The 20,596-nt window shown below is 40.1% G+C and overlaps 2 protein-coding genes across 2 annotated transcripts in view; both read left to right on the top strand.

Annotated features, from left to right (window-relative positions):
• LOC133570631 (uncharacterized) overlaps positions 1 to 20,596 on the top strand; it is a 682,377-nt gene that overhangs the window by 533,730 nt on the left and 128,051 nt on the right. The gene's annotated exons all lie outside the window — the stretch shown is intronic.
• Positions 5,073 to 20,596, top strand: part of LOC140680201 (uncharacterized) — a 194,826-nt gene continuing 179,302 nt past the window's right edge. Inside the window, exon 1 of the mRNA XM_072916644.1 lies at positions 5,073 to 5,153. The gene's annotated coding sequence lies outside the window, so the exon portion shown is untranslated. The remainder of the gene's footprint in view (positions 5,154 to 20,596) is intronic.

Raw genomic sequence — 20,596 nt, 5'->3', positions numbered from 1 at the left:
TTTTCCATGCATATTTTCTTTTTTATTTAATTGATGTTATTATCCAACTAAAAGTATGACTGAATAAAATGGTTAACAAAATGTGGACTCTGGTAGATTAGCAGCATTGTTACATCATGGATGTTAACTACTGCAAAACATCAACAAAGAAGAAAAATGCTGAAGTTAGCAACACATCACTGAACTTTAGAGCCATCGTGAGTGGAGTTGCTTGTTTTTATTGCTGCATTTGTACTTATTTCACCTCACATCTTCACTTTTAATCCTAAAGTCTTCTTCACATATATTGTTGTAGGCTTCTAACATTTATGTTTCTGATGTGTGTGTGTAGTCTGTGGAAAGTGTTGTTGTCCCTTGTGGATCCAATTGTTCACTTGCACAGATACATCTTCATCATCATTAGTTTATTATTGTTCTTTGGTCAATGGTCAACAAAATAAACAAACAGTTGTACATTCATAGATTGAAAAAGAAAATGTTGCAGAGCGAAAGTGTTTAGGCTGAAGTTGAACACGTATTTTGCCTAACCCTATAAACAATGTCAAGTACAAGATGAACTTCCGAAAATGATGAAATGTCCTTTGTACAACATATTCTAAATACACATTATACACAACATGAACACAGTTCAATGATATACACAGTAAAGGCATGTGAAATATCCTTGTACACCTTTGCACCAATTATATACTATATACAAACACTTCCATGATTATTTATATCTCACACTTAGTTTGTAATGACCATTGATCATAGTATTAACTACAGTGTTGATTCAAGAGTGATATATTTTTTCAAGACATGTTTTTTAAATGTGTGAATGGAAGTGGAACATTTGAAGGAATGATCCAAGCTGTTCCTAACCCTGCAGTGTAACAGCATCACAGCTTGTTAGAGACCAGGGAAAACTGGAGCTCAGCCTTTTAGCGGCCCGGACAATAAGATAAGAAGTGGCAGGAGTTGGTCAGTGGACAAGCAGTCAGAGTGTGGACTGTGGATGTCGGCCAGAGCGGAGTTACGTAACCTTTCCACGCCCGCTTCCCCCTTGTGGAGCCGAGCAGACACACTCCAGCGCCCACTGATGATTTACTGCCGAGGATGACACAGCGGTTCCACGTTCCGTGCTCTCATCCCTCTGACGACTGGGACCAGCTGGATCAGTTGCAGTGTGTGCTATACAGCAGTGGTCCCCAACCACCGGGCCGCGGACCGATTGGTACCGGGCCACACAAGAAATTATTATTATTTTTTTAAATTATTAAATCAACATAAAAAACACAATATATAGATTATATATCAATATAGATCAATACAGTGTGCAGGGATACAGTCCGTAAGCACACATGATTGTATTTCTTTATGAAAAAAAAACAAAAAACAATTTAATTTCATGTATTTCTTTTGAAAAGGTCAGTGGTAAGCGGGCAGATTTGGTGGGGGAGGTTTTACAAGAGGGCAGCACGGTGGCAGAGGGGTTAGTGCATGTGCCTCACAATACAAAGGTCCTGAGTAGTCCTGAGTTCAATCCCGGGCTCGGGATCTTTCTGTGTGGAGTTTGCATGTTCTCCCCGTGGCTGTGTGGGTTCCCTCCGGGTACTCCGGCTTCCTCCCACCTCCAAAGACATGCACCTGGGGATAGGCCCCTCCCACCTGCAAAGACATGCACCTGGGGATAGGCCCCTCCCACCTCCAAAGACATGCACCTGGGGATAGGCCCCTCCCACCTCCAAAGACATGCACCTGGGGATAGGTTGATTGGCAACACTAAATGGTCCCTAGTGTGTGATGTTGTCTATCTGTGTTGGCCCTGTGATGAGGTGGCGACTTGTCCAGGGTGTACCCCGCCTTCCGCCCGACTGTAGCTGAGATAGGCTCCAGCGACCCCGAAGGGAATAAGTGGTAGAAAATGGATGGATGGATTGATGGTTTTACAAGACAAAATGTCAAATAAATGTGAGCACTTGCTTATTTAGACACTGTGTTGTACTGCACTGTTGATGCTGAATAAAGTGTTTAGAAAAAAATATGTATATTAAATATTTTTGAAAATATAATAGAATTCAGAAAAATATGCCTCAAAAATTGCACACGTCACGAAACTTTTACCATTTGTGTTTTAACTTCTTTTCCCACTCAGCAGCTAAGAAAAACGGTTACATGCCTTCAAAATAAAATGCAGATACAACATAAAAAACAAATGAGAGTTTGAACTCACCGTAACGCTGTAGATTGGTCAAGCTGGAGTGCGTTACCACGGTGATTAGCAATCCTCTCTAACAATTGTGTCTCAATGTCTTCAGCTATTTCCTCAATGTGCCGAGTCGCGGTGTAGCCGACAGAGATATCTTCTTAGCAGCCTCTCCTAGAAGTTGACTTTAGCGGCAGGAAGGATCAATTATTCACCAATAGTGAATGGCTTTTTAGCCTTAGCAATATGATTAGCCACTAAGTACGATGCTCTCAGTGATTCTCATTTACTGATGTGGTCATTTCTTCTCTTTTTCATCTTCATCTTTTTTTCTTTCAAAATACTTGTCTTTGAATCCAGGGTGCTCGGTCTCTAAGTGGCCAAGCAGTTTTGAAGGCTTCATGGCCTCATTAGAGAGCTGCTGGCCACATATTATGCAGAGTGCGGGGGAATCACCTGTTGTCATAAATCCATATTCCAAGTAGGACTTCTGCTATTGTCTGTTAAAAGCTTTCTTTTGTTGGAAGTCGTAGGCTGTTCTTCTCTCTCTTCCCAAAGCCTTTTCCCCTTCACAAAGAAACTTTCCAAATGTCTGTTTTTTTGCTCATTTTCCTAGCAGGGTTACATTTTGCCGCTCAAGTGACCAATATATAACCCAGAGAATCCGGTCATTTTTCAAAATAAAATACTAAAAAAAAATCGTTCAGGCTCAGATAATAAATAAAATGGAAATAACTAATTATTTCTTGTGCGGCCCGGTACCAATCAATCCACAGACCGGTAGCGGGCCGCGGCCCGGTGGTTGGGGACCACTGGTCTACAGTACAGGCCAAAAGTTTGGACACAGCGTCTCCTGACTATTTACATTGTAGATTGTCACATCAACACTATGAATGAACACATGTGGAGTTATGTACTTGACAAAAAAATAACTGAAAACATGTTTTATATTCTAGTTTCTTCAAAATAGCCATCATTTGCTCTGATTACTGTTTTGCACACTCCTGGCATTCTCTCCATGAGCTAACTCCTTCAAGAATGTTGGAAAACCATTTCAGGTGACTACCTCTTGAAGCTCATGGAGAGAATGCCAAGAGTGTGCAAAGCATTAATCAGAACAAGGGTGGCTATTTTGAAGAAACTACAATATAAAACATGTCTTCAGTTATTTCACTTTATTTTGTGTTCATTCATAGTTTTGATGACAATCTACAATGCAAATAGTCATGAATGAGAAGGTGTGTCCAAATGTACTGATATGTCACACACTTGTATTGGAACTCTGAGCAAAGTACAAAGGTAGAGATGTCCAATAATAATAATAATAATAATACCTGAGATTTATATAGCGCTTTTCTAAGTACTGTTGCGTTTGGACCAGTTGTTCCTCTCAGGGAATTCAAGTCACAAGTCGCTCCCAAGCTCTTTACGACACTTTAAGCTGAGTAGAAAAACCACCAGAGACAGAATAGGTATTTTGTAATATATTTGCAAAGCTTTGTAAATACATTGAGACCAGTCCAGCATAGAACATTCAATCGCGCCGCCAAGATGGTCTGCCCCCCTCCCATGAAAAACCCTCTCCCCTATCAAGTCTCTCTCCCTCCCACCCTCGCAGTCATGTCCCTCCAGCCAAAACACATGCCCATTGTCCTCCGCACCTGGACATAAGGCTAGATAAGAGAAAGGAGTATCTCTCTTTCTTACATACCTCACTCAAGGTTTAGCACACAGTATTTGCAGACAACCAAAAGACCACAATTGGAAGAAAAACACTAGCTGTTTTGTAATATGATTATGAAATCAAAAGAAGTAACACTTAAAAACGGATATACGTAAATATCTGCCTCCGACATTACCCAAAGTCGCTTTACATGTAGAACCCATCATTTATTCACACCTGGTGGTGGTAAGCTACTTTCATAGCCACAGCTGCCCTGGGGTAGACTGACGGAAGCATGGCTGCAATTTGCGCCAACGGCCCCTCCGACCACCACCTATCATTCATCATTCAATTCACCGGTGTGAGTGGCACCGGGGGCAAAGGGTGAAGTGTCCCGCCCAAGGACACAACGGCAGTGATTTTTGGATGGTAAAAGGCGGGGAGTGAACCTGCAACCCTCAGGTTTCTGGCACGGTTGCTCTACCCACTACGCCATGCCGATATTATCGGCCGATAAATGCTTTAAAATGTAATATCGGAAGTTATCAGTATCGCTTTTTTTATTATTGGTATCTTTTTTTTGTTTTTTTTATTATTATTTGAATTTTTTTATTTTTATTAAAGGGGTACATTATCACCAGACCTATGTAAGCGTCAATATATACCTTGATGTTGCAGAAAAAAGACCATATATTTTTTTAACCGATTTCCGAACTCTAAATGGGTGAATTTTGGCGACGTTGTGACGTCACATCGGGAAGCAATTCGCCATTTTCTCACTTTCGTCGGTGTGTTGTCGGAGGGTGTAACAACACGAATAGGGACGGATTCAAGTTGCACCAATGGCCCAAAGATGCGAAAGTGGCAAGAAACTGGACGAAATTTGTTCAAAATACGAGGCTGTGGGGAAAGCCGACGAAATGGTCAGTCGTTTGTTCCGCACACTTTACCGACGAAAGCTATGCTACGACAGAGATGGCAAGAATGTGTGGATATCCTGCGACACTCAAAGCAGATGCATTTCCAACGATAAAGTCAAAGAAATCTGCCGCCAGACCCCCATTGAATCTGCCGGAGTGTGTGAGCTATTCAAGGACAAAGGACCTCGGTAGCACGGCAAGCAATGGCGGCAGTTTGTTCCCGCAGACGAGCGAGCTAAACCCCCTGGATGTCTTGGCTCACACCGTCCCTTATGCCACCGAAGATGATCAAGAGAAGAATATCGACCCTAGCTTCCCTGGCCTGCTGACATCAACTCCAAAACTGGACGGATCAGCTTTCAGGAAAAGAGAGCGGATGAGGGTATGTCTACAGAATATATTAATTGATGAAAACTTTATTCATTACTCGCGGTTTTACGTAAATTATTATACATAAACTGTGTTTACCAATAATTTAGCTTAAAAGCATTTTTTTTTTTCAATCATTCGAGTACATTCGGGTAGTCTTGTGTAATGCAGTATTTTGTGTCTATTTAGGTATGGTTAACTTGAGTGCGGCAGCACGTTGGCAGAGGGGTAAGTGCGTCTGCCTCACAATACGAAGGTGCTGAGTAGTCTGGGGTTCAATCCCAGGCTCGGGATCTTTCTGTGTGGAGTTTGCATGTTCTCCCCGTGACTGCGTGGGTTCCCTCCGGGTACTCCGGCTTCCTCCCACCTCCAAAGACATGCACCTTGGGATAGGTTGATTGGCAACACTAAATGGTCCCTAGTGTGTGAATGTGAATGTTGTCTGTATATCTGTGTTGGCCCTGCGATGAGGTGGCGACTTGTCCAGGGTGTACACCGCCTTCCGCCCGATTGTAGCTGAGATAGGCTCCAGCGCCCCCCGCGACCCCGAAGGGCATAAGCGGTAGGAAATGGATGGATGGATAACCTGATTGCTGAAATCGTGGAAAAATATATGTTCTTAGCGCGCCTGAAATGGGCTGTCTGCACTCTCAAAGTGCATGTTGTTGCCAAATGTATTTCATATGCTGTAAACCTAGTTCATAGTTGTTAGTAATTATCTTATCAGACAGTGTTAAGCCGCTGAAATCCGAGTCTGAATCCGAGCTAATGTCGCTATAGCTTGCTGTTCTATCCGCCATGTTTGTTTGTGTTGGCATCACTATGTGACGTCACAGGAAAATGGACGGGTGTATATAACGATGGTTAAAATCAGGCACTTTGAAGCTTTTTTTAGGGATATTGCGTGATGGGTAAAATTTTGAAAAAAACTTCAAAAAATAAAATAAGCCACTGGGAACTGATTTTTAATGGTTTTAACCCTTCTGAAATTGTGATAATGTTCCCCTTTAACATGTTCTATCTACACTTCTGTTAAAATGTAATAATCACTTATTCTTATCTTTTTTGATACTTTACATTAGTTTTGGATGATACCACACATTTAGGTATGGATTTGATACCAAGTAATTACAGGATCATACATTGGTCATATTCAAAGTCCTCATGTGTCCAGGGACATATTTCCTCAGTTATTAAACTGTGGAAGTCGCTTCCTAGCGGTTCCGCTGATCACAGACGTCACAGGAGACCTGCAGCGTCCAGAGTTGAACAAAGTTTTAATATGCATCAACAATTTTTTTAAATGTATAAATGGTTGATTTATAGAGGCTAGTAAGGTAAAGTTTTGTACCTGACAAGTTACCAACTATCCCACACCTGGGACACATCCAGACATCCAGACAACAGGGGGCGGCCCGCCCTACCCCCGACGCACACCAGGGGACACCACTTCAGGTGGGATGGAACAATACATATAACACGTCACGCTAACATCACGTGACACCTCTGATGAAGGCTGCAGAAGCAAGAAAGCCCAAACTTCTCAGGTACAAAACTTTACCTTACTTGCCTATATAAATCTACCATTTATAAATACCAGTGGCATGCGGTGAGGTTGATGGCTGGTGAGGCACTGACTTCATCACAGTCAGATTTACAAACATATGAACCCTAAAGAGTATCTTATTCACCATTTGATTGGCAGCAGTTAACGGGTTATGTTTAAAAGCTCATACCAGCATTCTTCCCTGCTTGGCACTCAGCATCAAGGCTTGGAATTGGGGGTTAAGTCACCAAAAAATATTCCCGGGCGCGGCGCCGCTGCTGCCCACTGCTCCCCTCACCTCCTAGGAGGTGTTTAAGGGGATGGGTCAAATTCATACACCTAGTGTGTGTGTGACAATCATTGCTACTTTAACTTAACTTTAACTTTACACAAACAAACTGTAGCACACAAAAAAGCACATTTAATTAAAAAAACATTATTATGGTCTTACCTTTACTTATAAATGAAGTCCATGCGCCGCTGTTGCGCCGGATAATGTACCCCCGCCGTAGAATGCACCCCCTGACGGGAGTGTTATATCAACTAAAGCCCTCACTTAAACTTTCCATGTGCAAGATTGAATCTATTTAAAAAAGTGTAACCGAGGGTTTATAAATGTCGCCTATACTGTATGAAACTACAAAATAACAAACACGGATGCTCCAGTTTACACGAGGACCACTTTAATTACCTTCTTTCAAAAACCTCCGCTCCACTCCGTGTCATCACTTCCGCTCTTAGCGCCTTCAAAATAAGAGCTCAAGGCATATACTGCATAACAGCGTATAACAGGCAAATCACAAATAGGAAAGCCCATAAAAATAGGTTACAAAAGTTATTTAATAAGAAGCCAAAAAGTGCAAAAACAAAAATGTTCGTGTTGGAGGAGTTGTGAATGAACGAAATAAGAAATCTGTGCTGCAGTCTGCAGGTGTACCTAATGTTGTGTCCCTGCAGTCGTTCACGGCTCCTCCAACACGAACATTATTGTTTTTGCACTTTTTGGCTTCTTATTAAATAACTTTTTTAAATAGATTCAATCTTGCACGTGGAAAGTTTAAGTGTGGGCTTTAGTTGATATAACACTCCCGTCAGGGGGTGCATTCTACGGCATCCAGCACAAGGAGGCGGGATTACTGCGAGCCTCAGCCAGTGCGTCTCGGTATGATGACGTTTGTGTGTGACGTCACGGGTTGAAGCAGACATTTTGGATTAGCACGGTGGCCAGCTTAAGTCGTCTGTTTTCACCACATAATTCCACAGTATTCTGGACATCTGTGTTGGTGAATCTTTTGAAATTTGTTTAATGAACAATGGAGACAGCAAAGAAGAAAGCTGTAGGTGGGATCGTGCATTAGCGGCGGCTGCAGCAACACAACCAGGAGGACTTTGACTTGGATAGCAGACGCGCTACCATGAGTACAGCTTTGGCTTCCAAACATTTGATCACTTGCCCGTACGTGCGTGTCGCTATGTGCTTGTCACGTACGTAACTTTGGGGAAATATATGTTTCTTGCCGACTCTGATGGCGGCCGGGGTGTCGTCGAAAGCTACAACGCCCGCCGCCGCGCCGCTGTCCTCACCTGTCTGGGTTGACTTCTTCCATCTCCGGGCCGCCGACCGCATCGATGATCGGGTGAAGTCCTTCGTCGCGCCGTCGATCGCTGGAACGCAGGTGAGCACGGGTGTTGATGAGCAGATGAGGGCTGGCTAGGTGGAGAGCTAATGTTTTTAGCATAGCTCTGTTGAGGTCCCGTAGCTAAATTAGCTTCAATGGCGTCGTTAGCAACAGCATTGCTAGGCTTCGCCAGGCTGGACAGCATTAACCGTGTGGTTACAGGTCCAGAGTTTGGTTCGGTGTCTCCTGATAGTAGAAGTAATAGTAGTATTGTTGATATTCTGTCTACCCTTCCAATCAGGGGCTTATTTCTTCTGTTTCTATCTGCATTTAAGCACAATGCTATCACGCTAGCTCCGTAGCTAAAGTGCTTCGCCGATGTATTGTCGTGGAGATAAAAGTCACTGTGAATGTCCATTTTGCGTTCTCGACTCTCATTTTCAAGAGGATATAGTATCCCAGGTGGTTTAAAATACAAATCCGTGATCCACAATAGAAAAAGGAGAGAGTGTGGAATCCAATGAGCCCTTGTACCTAAGTTACGGTCAGAGCGAAAAAAGATGCGTCCTGCACTGCACTCTAGTCCTTCACTCTCACGTTCCTCATCCACAAATCTTTCATCCTGGCTCAAATTAATGGGGTAATCGCCGCTTTCTCAGTCCGAATCGCTCTCGCAGCTGATGTAAACAATGGGGAAATGTGAGGAGCTCTTCAACTTGTGACGTCACGCTACTTCCGGTACAGGCAAGGCTTTTTTATCAGCAACCAAAAGTTGCGAACTTTATCGTCGATGTTCTCTACTAAATCCTTTCAGCAAAAATATGGCAATATTGCAAAATGATCAAGTGTGACACATAGAATGGATCTGCTATCCCCGTTTAAAAAAGAAAATTTCATTTCAGTAGGCCTTTAAGTGTTTTTAAATCCCTGCAGTTACACACTTGTGTTTACTGACCTGATACTTATACCTGAACATCTTATCACACGCAGTGCAACTAAACGATTTCTCTCCAGTGTGTGTTCTCATGTGTGTGGTCATGTTTTGCTTTCTGGAGAAACTCTTCATACAAACGGAGCAAGCAAAATGTTTCTCACCTGTGTGTGTTCTCATGTGTAATAAAAGTTCCCTTTTAGTGTTAAATCTTTAAGCACAACGTGAGTGTCAGGTTCAAACACTGATGACATCTATTAATCAGACAAGAAGCAAGGAATCATGCAGAGACAGAGTTCAATTTAGCTCATGTGGAGAACGCATGGAGCTGCACACTTAGTCACAGTCTCGGCCTACGCTCTAAGGTTCAGCTCCCGCGTCCCTCTATTTATTCAAGAGTTCCACAGTCAACATCACTGAGGCCGCCTCTAAAAGGAGTGGTCACATATATTATGCAAAGCAGGTCCAGGACGCACAACACGTGACAGAATGTGGTGGGGGCCTTGTGATTTCGCCTTGTCTCCGCTTCGACTGTGTGTTGTCATCTTATCTTCATTGAGGTCCTTCAAGTCTCTGCTTCGTCTGCGTGTTGTCGTCTTATCTGCGTTGAGTTCCTTGAAGTCCTTGGCTGTTAGCGGGCTAAAACAAAGATAACATCTGTGGCTGAGGCCACCCCTCAGACAAGAAGTTTTTGTCCTTGCACAAATAGAAAAGTCTAACTTGAGCACAATAACTAATAACTAAAGCAACAAACTTTAAGCATACTAAAGTTAGTGTGATAATATATACATAGTTATTCTAACACTGAGCAAGCAAAAGGTTTCTCTCCAGTGTGTGTTCTCATGTGTAATATAATTTTCTTCTTAGTGTTGAATCTTTTAGCAAAAGCTGAGCAAGCAAAATGTTTCTCTCCAGTGTGTGTTCTCATGTGTGTGGTCATGTCACCCTTTCTGGAGAAAGTCTTCTTACAAACAGAGCAAGTAAAAGGTTTCTCTCCAGTGTGTGTTCTCAAGTGTTTGGTCATATGTTCCTTTCTAGAGAAACTCTTCTTACAAACATAGCAAGTAAAAGGTTTCTCTCTAGTGTGTGTTCTCATGTGTGTGGTCATGAAATCTTTTCTGGAGAAACTCTTCTTACAAACAGCGCAAGTAAAAGGTTTCTCTCCAGTGTGTGTTCTCATGTGTGTGGTCATGCATTCCTTTCTGGAGAAACTCTTCTTACAAATAGAGCAAGTAAAAGGTTTCTCACCTGTGTGTGTTCTCATGTGTAATATCATGTCATTCTTTTTGTTGAATCTTTTAGCACAAGCTGAGCAAGCAAAAGGTTTCTCTCCAGTGTGTGTTCTCATGTGTGTGGTCATGCTTTGCTTTGTGGAGAAGCTCTTCTTACAAACGGAGCAAGTAAAAGGTTTCTCTCCAGTATGTGTTCTCATGTGTACTGTACAATTAGTCTTCAGTCTAAATGATTTCCCACATTCAGAGCAGTCAAAGTGTTTGTTGTTAGTGTGATGTCTCGTATCACCTTTAGAGTCATTTTTACTCTCCAAAGGTTTTTGGATGTGGTCACTGTGATCAGAAGAGTGTGACATCATGTGGTCCATGTCTGACAGTGGAGCAAAGATGCTGTCTGGTTCTGACTTGATATCTTCACAATGCTCTCCATCAGCTTCTGTGATGTGTTGACTTACAAGCTCCGCCCCTCTGTTCTCCTCACTTTGACTGTGATGAAGCTGTAAGGACTGAGCTTCATCTTCATCATGAAGCTGCTCCTCTTTAATGTGGGAGGGGGCCTGTAGCTCCTTCTGTCCCACACTGGTGTGCCACTCCTCTTCATGACTCCCCGCTGACACCCGCTGGACGTCTGCAGAACAAATGAGGTGTTACTGTATTGAAGTTTGCAGTATTCACACTATTGACATGTGAGCTAGGCCAAATAGACAGTGATGGGCAAGCTACCTGGACAATGTAGTAAGCTAAGCTACAAGTTACTCTCAATTAAATGGAGCTAAGCTATCCTTAGAGAATTGTAGCACGCTACACTACAAGCTACACTGCAAAAGTAGCTTGCCACATCAAAGCTACATTTAACAGCATTTATTTATATTTATTTATATATATATATATATATATATATATATATATATATATATATATATATATATATATATATATATACATATATATATATATATATATATATATATATATATATATATATATATATATATATATATTGGCCCACATGTATAATATCAATGTTTATGTTGTCCATGGAAAGAAGTTAGTAAGAAGCAAAAGAAAAACAACAAACCATGGATGACAAAAGGACTGAAAAATGCTTGTCACAAAAAAAAGACATTATATAGAATATTAATAACACAGACATCTTTAGAGGCAGAAAATAAGTATAATAAATATAAAAACAAGCTAATTGGTATACTAGGAACATGTAAGAAGGAATACTACAGACAATTATTAAAGAAGAACAGAAACAACATGAGAGCAACATGGGGCATCCTAAATAGCATCATTAAAAATGCTGCTAAGAAAGATTACCCCCAGTACTTTCTACATGGAAATACAAAAAATGACAATATGAACCAAATAGTTGAACGTTTTAATGATTACTTTGTTAATATCGGAAAAAATGCGGAACAAAGATTTCCAAATGCAGATGATGGGTCAGTTGAGGACTTGAGTGAGCTCATAGACAGAAATCCCAACTCCATATTTCTTAAGAAATAATCAAAATTGTAAAACATTGTAAATCCAAGACCTCAACCGACTGTCATGGAATAGATATGGTAACCATAAAAAAGGTTATAGAAGACATTTCAGAATCTCTGACATATATCAGCAATGTATCATTTCTAACCGGCAAATTCCCTGACAAAATGAAAATTGCAAAAGTCGTACCAATTTATAAGAATGGAGACATACACCAGTTTACTAACTACACACCAGAATTCACAGCTAATATGTCAACATGGATAGCATTAATCCAAATAACAGAGGAAATGAGCATTGCAATAGATGGTAAAGAATGTGCGGCCGCAGCATTCATGGACTTAACTAAAGCATTTGACACAATTAATCATGATATTTTTATAACAAAACTAGAACCATATGGCATCAGAGGGTTGGTCTTGAACTGGGTAAGAAGCTTTTAAACCAACAGGAAACAATACGTGAAGATGGGTGAAAATATGTCAACACAGCTAGATATATCTTGTGGTGTACCCCAGGGATCAATACTGGGACCAAGATTGTTTCATCTTTATATAAACCACATTTGTAAAGTTACAAAGGACTTAAAGTTAGTTTTATTTGCAGACGACACAACTGCTTTCTGTTCAGGAGAGAACACACAGAAGATAAAACAAATAATAACAGAAGAAATTAACACATTAAAAAGATGCTTTGACAAAAACAGACTATCTTTGAATTTCATTAAAAGTAAAATAATAATATTTGGTAACAGCAGAAAAGAGCATCATACATAAATACAAATAGACGGAATAGAAATTGAAAGAGTAAATGAAACCACATGTCTAGGTATAATAATTGATGATAAATTGAACTTGAAATCTAATGTAAAAAATATAGCAAGAAACACATCAATAATGAATAAAACAAAACATGTTCTAGACCAAAAATGACTTCATATTCTCTACTGCTCACTAGTGTTACATATCTGACTTATTGTGTAGAAATATGGGAAATAACTACAAAAGTACACTTCATTCATTAACTGTGTTACAAAAAAGATCAGTTATAATAATACATCATGTTGGATATAGACAACTTACAAACACTTTATTTATTGAATCAAAAATACTGAAATTCCACCACATAGTGAATTTGCAAACAGCTAAAATGATACACAAAGCAAACTATAACCTGCTAGCCAAGAATGTACAACAATTCTTCTCAACAAATGAGGAGAAATATAATCTTAGAGAAACATGTCATTTAAAACATTTGTATGCACGTACAACACTTAAGACCTTCAGTATATCAGTATGTGGAATTAAATGATGGAAAGGATGAAGCAAAGCAATCAAACAATGTACTAATATGATCCACTTCAAGAAACTTTTCACACTTAAAGTGTTTACAAAGTACAAAGAAGAAGATAAACATTCTCAATTTATTTCATCCATCATTCATTTTCTACATCATCTTACTCATCTCACCATATGAAATATAACTTACTTCACTCATTATTATTTATTTATTTTTATTGTGATTACTTATGGAGTATATTGTGAATACATTGAGAACAGGAAGTGAACAAAAGTGTTAGCAACTGTTATGTAAAAGAAAAGTGGTAGGATTAAATAAGCTCTGCTTCTTCCTACTCCTTTTCCAACATGTTGAAAAGACAAACTGGAAATTGTGATGTATCATGTAGTATGCATGCATGTGTGAAGTATCATGTTGTATGCATGCATGTGTGATGTATCATGTTGTATGCATGCATGTGTGATGTATCATGTTGTATACATGCATGTGTGATGTATCATGTTGTATACATGCATGTGTGATGCATCATGTTGTTTAAATGCATGTGTGATGTATCATGTTGTATGCATGCATGTGTGATGCATAATGTTGTATGCATGCATGTGTGATGTATCACGTTGTATGCATGCATGTGTGATGTATCATGTTGTATGCATGCATGTGTAATGTATCATGTTGTATACATGCATGTGTGATGCATCATGTTGTATGCATGCATGTGTGATGTATCATGTTGTATGCATGCATGTGTGATGTATCATGTTGTATGCATGCATGTGTGATGTATCATGTTGTATGCTTGCATGTGTGATGTATCATGTTGTATGTATGCATGTGTGATGTATCATGTTGTATGCATGCATGCATGTGTGACGTATCATGCTGTATGCATGCATGTGTGATGTATCATGTTGTATGCTTGCATGTGTGATGTATTATGTTGTATGCATGCATGTGTGATGTATCATATTGTATGCATGCATGTGTGATGTATCATGTTGTATGCTTGGATGTGTGATGTATCATGTTGTATGTATGCATGTGTGATGTATCATGTTGTATGTATGCATGTGTGATGTATCATGTTGTATGCATGCATGTGTGATGTATCATGTTGTATGCATGCATGTGTGATGTATCATGTTGTATGCTTGCATGTGTGATGTATCATGTTGTATGTATGCATGTGTGATGTATCATGCTGTATGCATGCATGTGTGATGTATCATGTTGTATGCATGCATGCATGTGTGACGTATCATGCTGTATGCATGCATGTGTGATGTATCATGTTGTATGCTTGCATGTGTGATGTATTATGTTGTATGCATGCATGTGTGATGTATCATATTGTATGCATGCATGTGTGATGTATCATGTTGTATGCTTGGATGTGTGATGTATCATGTTGTATGTATGCATGTGTGATGTATCATGTTGTATGTATGCATGTGTGATGTATCATGTTGTATGCATGCATGTGTGATGTATCATGTTGTATGCATGCATGTGTGATGTATCATGTTGTATGCTTGCATGTGTGATGTATCATGTTGTATGTATGCATGTGTGATGTATCATGCTGTATGCATGCATGTGTGATGTATCATGTTGTATGCATGCATGTGTGATGTATCATGGTGTATGCATTTGTGATGTATCATGTTGTATGCATGCATGTGTGATGTATCAAGTTGTATGCATGCATGTGTGATGTATCATGTTGTATGCATGCATGTGTGATGTATCATGTTGTATGCATGCATGTGTGATGTATCATGTTGTATGCATGCATGTGTGATGTATCATGTTGTATGCATGCATGTGTGATGTATCATGTTGTATGCATGCATGTGTGATGCATCATGTTGTATGCATGCATGTGTGATGTATCATGTTGTATGCTTGCATGTTCCAAATAAACTCAAAGTCAACTAACACTTGGTGGACATTCAAGCCACAAACTGCAAATGGAGTATTGTTGGTGTATTTTGGATGGTTATAGAGGACCTCCCATTGGCTCCATTGCAAGTGGACTTTTATTTACATTTATGAGTTAGAATTAGGGCTGGGTGATATATGGAATATACTGGATATATCGTGGGTTTGTCTCTGTGCGATATAGAAATTGACTATATGGTGATATTGGAGTATACGTTCTCACACAGTTGCTTTTAGCTGCAAGCATTACACTACAGGCTCTTCTCACTCTTTCTTGTCTCTCCTTCTCACAGAGACATAAAACAAGCGCACCTTCTTACATACGTCACATACTGTCACGTGTGCAACGTCATACGCTCTCACGGAGCAGACAGGTAGCGACATGGTAACCTTAGCTGTGGTGCTAGTGGTAATATGAGAGAAAGAAGGTGCCAATCTGGTAACAAATGAAGGAATAATTAATTCCCCCCCAAAAAACAGCAGGGGGTCCATCGTCTGGCAGTGGTTATGCTTCAAGCAGGTAGATGGTGAACAAGTATGCGGCAAAAGCATTGCTACAAAAAGTAGCAGCACTGCTAATGTAGCATCATTTGAAAAGTCACCCGCTAGAGAATGAGGAGTGCTTGAAACTCTGCATGTAAACATCTCCGTTCAGTGCCACACCCACAAAATGCCCAAGCAACCATTTCCACATCAACACCGTATGAAACAAATAGTCAACAACAGAAGGAGATAACGTCCGCAGGAACCTACCACATAGTGAAGGACATACACTATTTGATTTCCTATTATGCAGCTCATTTTTATTTGACACTTATTGAAATTTCTTGTGTGACATCATGCACAAAAGTGCACTTTATTTGTTTTAAACTATTGAAGTGGCGTTCTGTACAAAAAGTGCACTTTAATTTAGTGTTGTTTTGATATGTCATCTTAGTGACATCATGCACAAAAATACACTAATAGTTTGTTTTAAAATGTCTCTGACAATGTTGCACTTTCTGTTTTGAAATGACATGAATGTTTGTGCCACTGCTTAATAACTGTTTAATAAATACACTTTTGCTAAATTGACTTAGTTGTGGTTTCCCTCTCTGCATGAAAGTTTAAAAGTAGCATATATTAATGCAGTGTGAAGAAAGATGTTTTAATGTAGTCACATAGAATCATCATACTGCTGTGATTATATGCATCAAGTGTTCATTCAAGGCTAAGGCAAAATATCCACATATATATGGTGTATCGTGACATGGACTAAACATATCCACATATATATGGTGTATGGTGACATGGCCTAAACATATCCACATATATATGGTGTATCGTGACATGGACTAAACATATCCACATATATATGGTGCATCGTGACATGGACTAAACATATCCACATATATATGGTGCATCGTGACATGGCCTGAATATATCCACATATATATGGTGTATCGTGACATGACCTAAGCATATCCACATATTAATAAAAGGCCATATCGCTTGGCCCTTGTTGTAATGTGATTTTTTTTGTTTTCATATACCCACCATCATGTCTTTTATAATGACTGTGAATGATAGAAAAATTCCCCCCAAAAGTGCAGTTACCCTCTAAATTCCAATGATTAGATTTAAGACTTGAAGTGTATGAGCATGAAGTGATGAAGCCTACTTGGATGAGTCTTCTAAGACAAAGTGAACAGTCCAGTTGTGATGGATTGAATGCCCTGAGAATAAAATGATATGTGCTTACTTGGACTGTGATGAAGCTGTGAGGACTCAGGTGCTTTGTCTTCATGCTCTTCAGTCTTCACAGAGACAACAGTCAGTGGAAACTTGCTGACATCATCCTCCTCCTGCCCTACAACACACTCTCCCTCCTCTTCCTCCTTCATGTGTGGATCCTCCTCTTCCTCTTTCATATGGGTGGGCTGTGAATCCTCCTCTTCCTCTTTAATGTAGGTGGGCTGTGGATCATCTTCTTCCTCTTTAATGTGAAGGGGCTGTTGAACGTCTGTTGGGTAAATAAGTAAATAAGATAAAGAGAGAATATAAATAGTTTGGGACTGACACTGTTAACACAATGACAATATATGTGTTATTTCGTGTGTTGTGTTAAAAGTGTGTATCAAAACAACCAATAAAAACACGGGAAATACTTCCTTTTGTCCCAGCCACTAAAATTAATTCAAAAGTGAGTACAAAAACAGACTTGGAAATTTGATGAGGAGACAGTTTTTTTTTATAAGTACAAGGCAGCATTGATTGAGGCATTCTTAACTTTACACTCACTGATAAATAAATGATAAATGATAAATGATAAATGGGTTGTACTTGTATAGCGCTTTTCTACCTTCAAGGTACTCAAAGCGCTTTGACATTACTTCCACATTTACCCATTCACACACACATTCACACACTGATGGAGGGAGCTGCCATGCAAGGCGCTAACAAACACCCATCAGGAGCAAGGGTGAAGTGTCTTGCTCAGGACACAACGGACATGACGAGGTTGGTACTAGGTGGGGATTGAACCAGGGACCCTCGGGTTGCGCACGGCCACTCTCCCACTGCGCCACGCCGTCCCTTGGCGTGGCGCAGTGGGATAAAAATTGTATAAATATTTTATTCTGTATACGGTCTATGACACCTAAACTTTATCTCTAAACTTAACCATAATTTGTGGTGCAGAATGACGTCTGGGTCTCAAGATAGTTCCACATGTCTAGGAATGCCACCGACGGATAACCCTTGATATTACTCAACAAATATTTAGGGATCTATTTCGTTTCATAATTAGATTTTTTTTCTCGTGTCTGCTTTTCGCAGAAAGAACTCGGCCAGGCCTGTTTAAACTATTTTTAGATGGGGGGTCACATGGAGAAAGATCTACTCCAAGTTGGCCGGACTGGTAAAATTACGGCAAGATAACGTAAAAATTAAGACAACTGCAGATTGTTTTCTTTGTTTAAAAATAAAACAAACACATTCTGAAAATGTACAAAACATAATGTTTTTTTTACATACAATAGTATCCTATCTTTAGTTGTCCTTTTTTACACTTTCAGAATCAATTATGTGATAATATTCATCAGTCAACTCATTGGTGTTCATTTTCAATCTATCAAGATAAATAGATAATATCAAAATCAAATTACAGGATGACATTGATGTAGTTTGCTCATTTTCCCCGACTGGTGCGCTAACATCATGTGTTTTTGTTGTGTTTTACATATGTAGCATCATCTACAAAGAATTGCTATTGCGACATCTAGAGGACACATTTAGAACAGCAGTTTCTTTCATTCAAAAATTCCGACTCATTTTTGTACTTAGCCAACTCATCCCGTCTCATTCACTCATTCACACACTGATGGCGGGATCTGCCATGCAAGGCGCTTACCACGACTCATCAGGAGCAAGGGTGAAGTGTCCTGCTCAAGGACACAACAGACGTGACTAGGTTGGTAGAAGGTGGGGATTGAACCAGGAACCCTCAGGCACGGCCACTCTACCAACCGGGCCACTAGCCTTCCACCATCGACCTGCCTGCTAGCCTTCCACCATTGACCTGCCTGCTAGCCTTCCACCATAAACCTGCCTACCAGCCTTCCACCATCGACCTGCCTCCTAGCCTTCCACCATCGACCTGCCTGCTAGCCTTCCATCATCGACCTGCCTGCTAGCCTTCCACCATCGGCCTGTCTATCAGCCTTCCACCATCGGCCTGCCTGCTAGCCTTCCACCGTCGACCTGCCTGCTAGCCTTCCACCGTCGACCTGCCTACTAGCCTTCCATCGACCTGCTGTTTGCCTCCAGCCATTGGCTTCGTCTACGGTCTTCCACCCGTTGGCCTTGGTTGCTAGTCTTTAGCCCAGTCTGCTAACATCTTCAAAAGTGGTAAAACAAGTGGAACTTCTCTTCTCACTATGTCACAAATTATTATATTGTGTTTTATACTTTTGTGTGGTTTAACTGGTGCCCCAAATGGGTCTGGTCACCCCACTCACGGGCTATGCTACTTCAGGATGACAACTTTGATAATTTGACATTTCATCATAGTGGCAGCTACAAAATAACCCCGGCCTTATCTCAGTTGAAGATTTCTGTGACTTTGGACAAAACAAAATGGCTGCATACTATGGTAGAGTCCATTCATTCATATTGTTTCCTTGTTTTGAGAGATCACGTCAACATTACTGCATCCTCCCCTATTGTGAGCACTTACTTTCACAGATTAAAGACCGACTCAAAAGATGGTAACTTTAAGCGCAAATGTTTAGTTATATTATTGTTATTGCTCTCAGGAAATGTTGAGACTAATCCAGGCCCTGATACACCTACACAATGTTTTATACCTGCAGATTTTAAAACTTGAGTTTTGGGATTATTCACATCAATGTTCGGAGTTTACTCCCTAAACTGGATATGATAAAGATCTGGATAAACTCAACAAATGCTGATATTGTAGTCTTATCTGAAACTTGGCTTAAACAATCTGTGCTTGATAAAGATATTTACATTCATGGCTATAATGTCTATCGTACTGACCGACAAAGAAAAGGTGGTGGAGTGGCCATAAATATTAAGCAGAGGTTTGATGTTAAATTAGTGCTCTCTGAAACAGTAAGTAAAGAACTTGAACTGTTAGCACTTGAAATCGAATTAGCTAGAAATCACCACATTATGGTAGTGGGGTGTTATAGGCCTCCATCTGCCCCTACTAATTCCCTATCTACTCTTGTAATGCTTCTGTCTCAACTGAAATACAATGAAATAGTGATTTAAACTGGGACTGGCTCACATCTGTGTCTGACTCCTTGAAAACACAGTGAGAATCTCTAAATTTAACACAATTAATTAACTCAGCTACAAGACCTAATCCTAAATGCCCTCAAAAAGCTAAACTCATTGACTTAATTCCAACAAATATGCCCTTTAAATGTGTTGCATCTGGTGTTTTCCCTAATGATGTGAGTGATCATTGTGTGATTGCAGTAGTGCGAGACACAAGGATTCCTAAAAGCAAGCCTCGTCTTCTTGAAAAACATAATATGAAATTATTTGAGACGCAAGCTTTTTTACATGACTTGCATCTTTTTAATTGGGATAGAATTGCTCTTTTTGATAATGTTGAACTGGCTTGGAAAGATTTTCACGAAAACTGCTTGAGTATAGTGAACAAACATGCCCCTTTTAGAAAATGTAGGGTTAAAGGACGTGACAATCAGTGGTTTACATCGGACCTGTCAGATGTATTGCATGAGCGTAATGCTGCTTGGGCCAGGGCACGCAAGTCAGGGTTAGAAGCAGATTGGTTGAATTTTAGACAATTCAGAAATCAATTTACCTCTCTCCTTCGGAAAGTCAAATCAGAATTTTATTTCTCCACAACAACTGAAAACC

The sequence above is a fragment of the Nerophis lumbriciformis genome, linkage group LG28 (genome assembly GCF_033978685.3).
Source record: "Nerophis lumbriciformis linkage group LG28, RoL_Nlum_v2.1, whole genome shotgun sequence".
In the NCBI taxonomy this organism is placed as follows: Eukaryota; Metazoa; Chordata; class Actinopteri; order Syngnathiformes; family Syngnathidae; genus Nerophis; species Nerophis lumbriciformis.
This window is presented reverse-complemented; position numbering and strand designations above follow the sequence as displayed.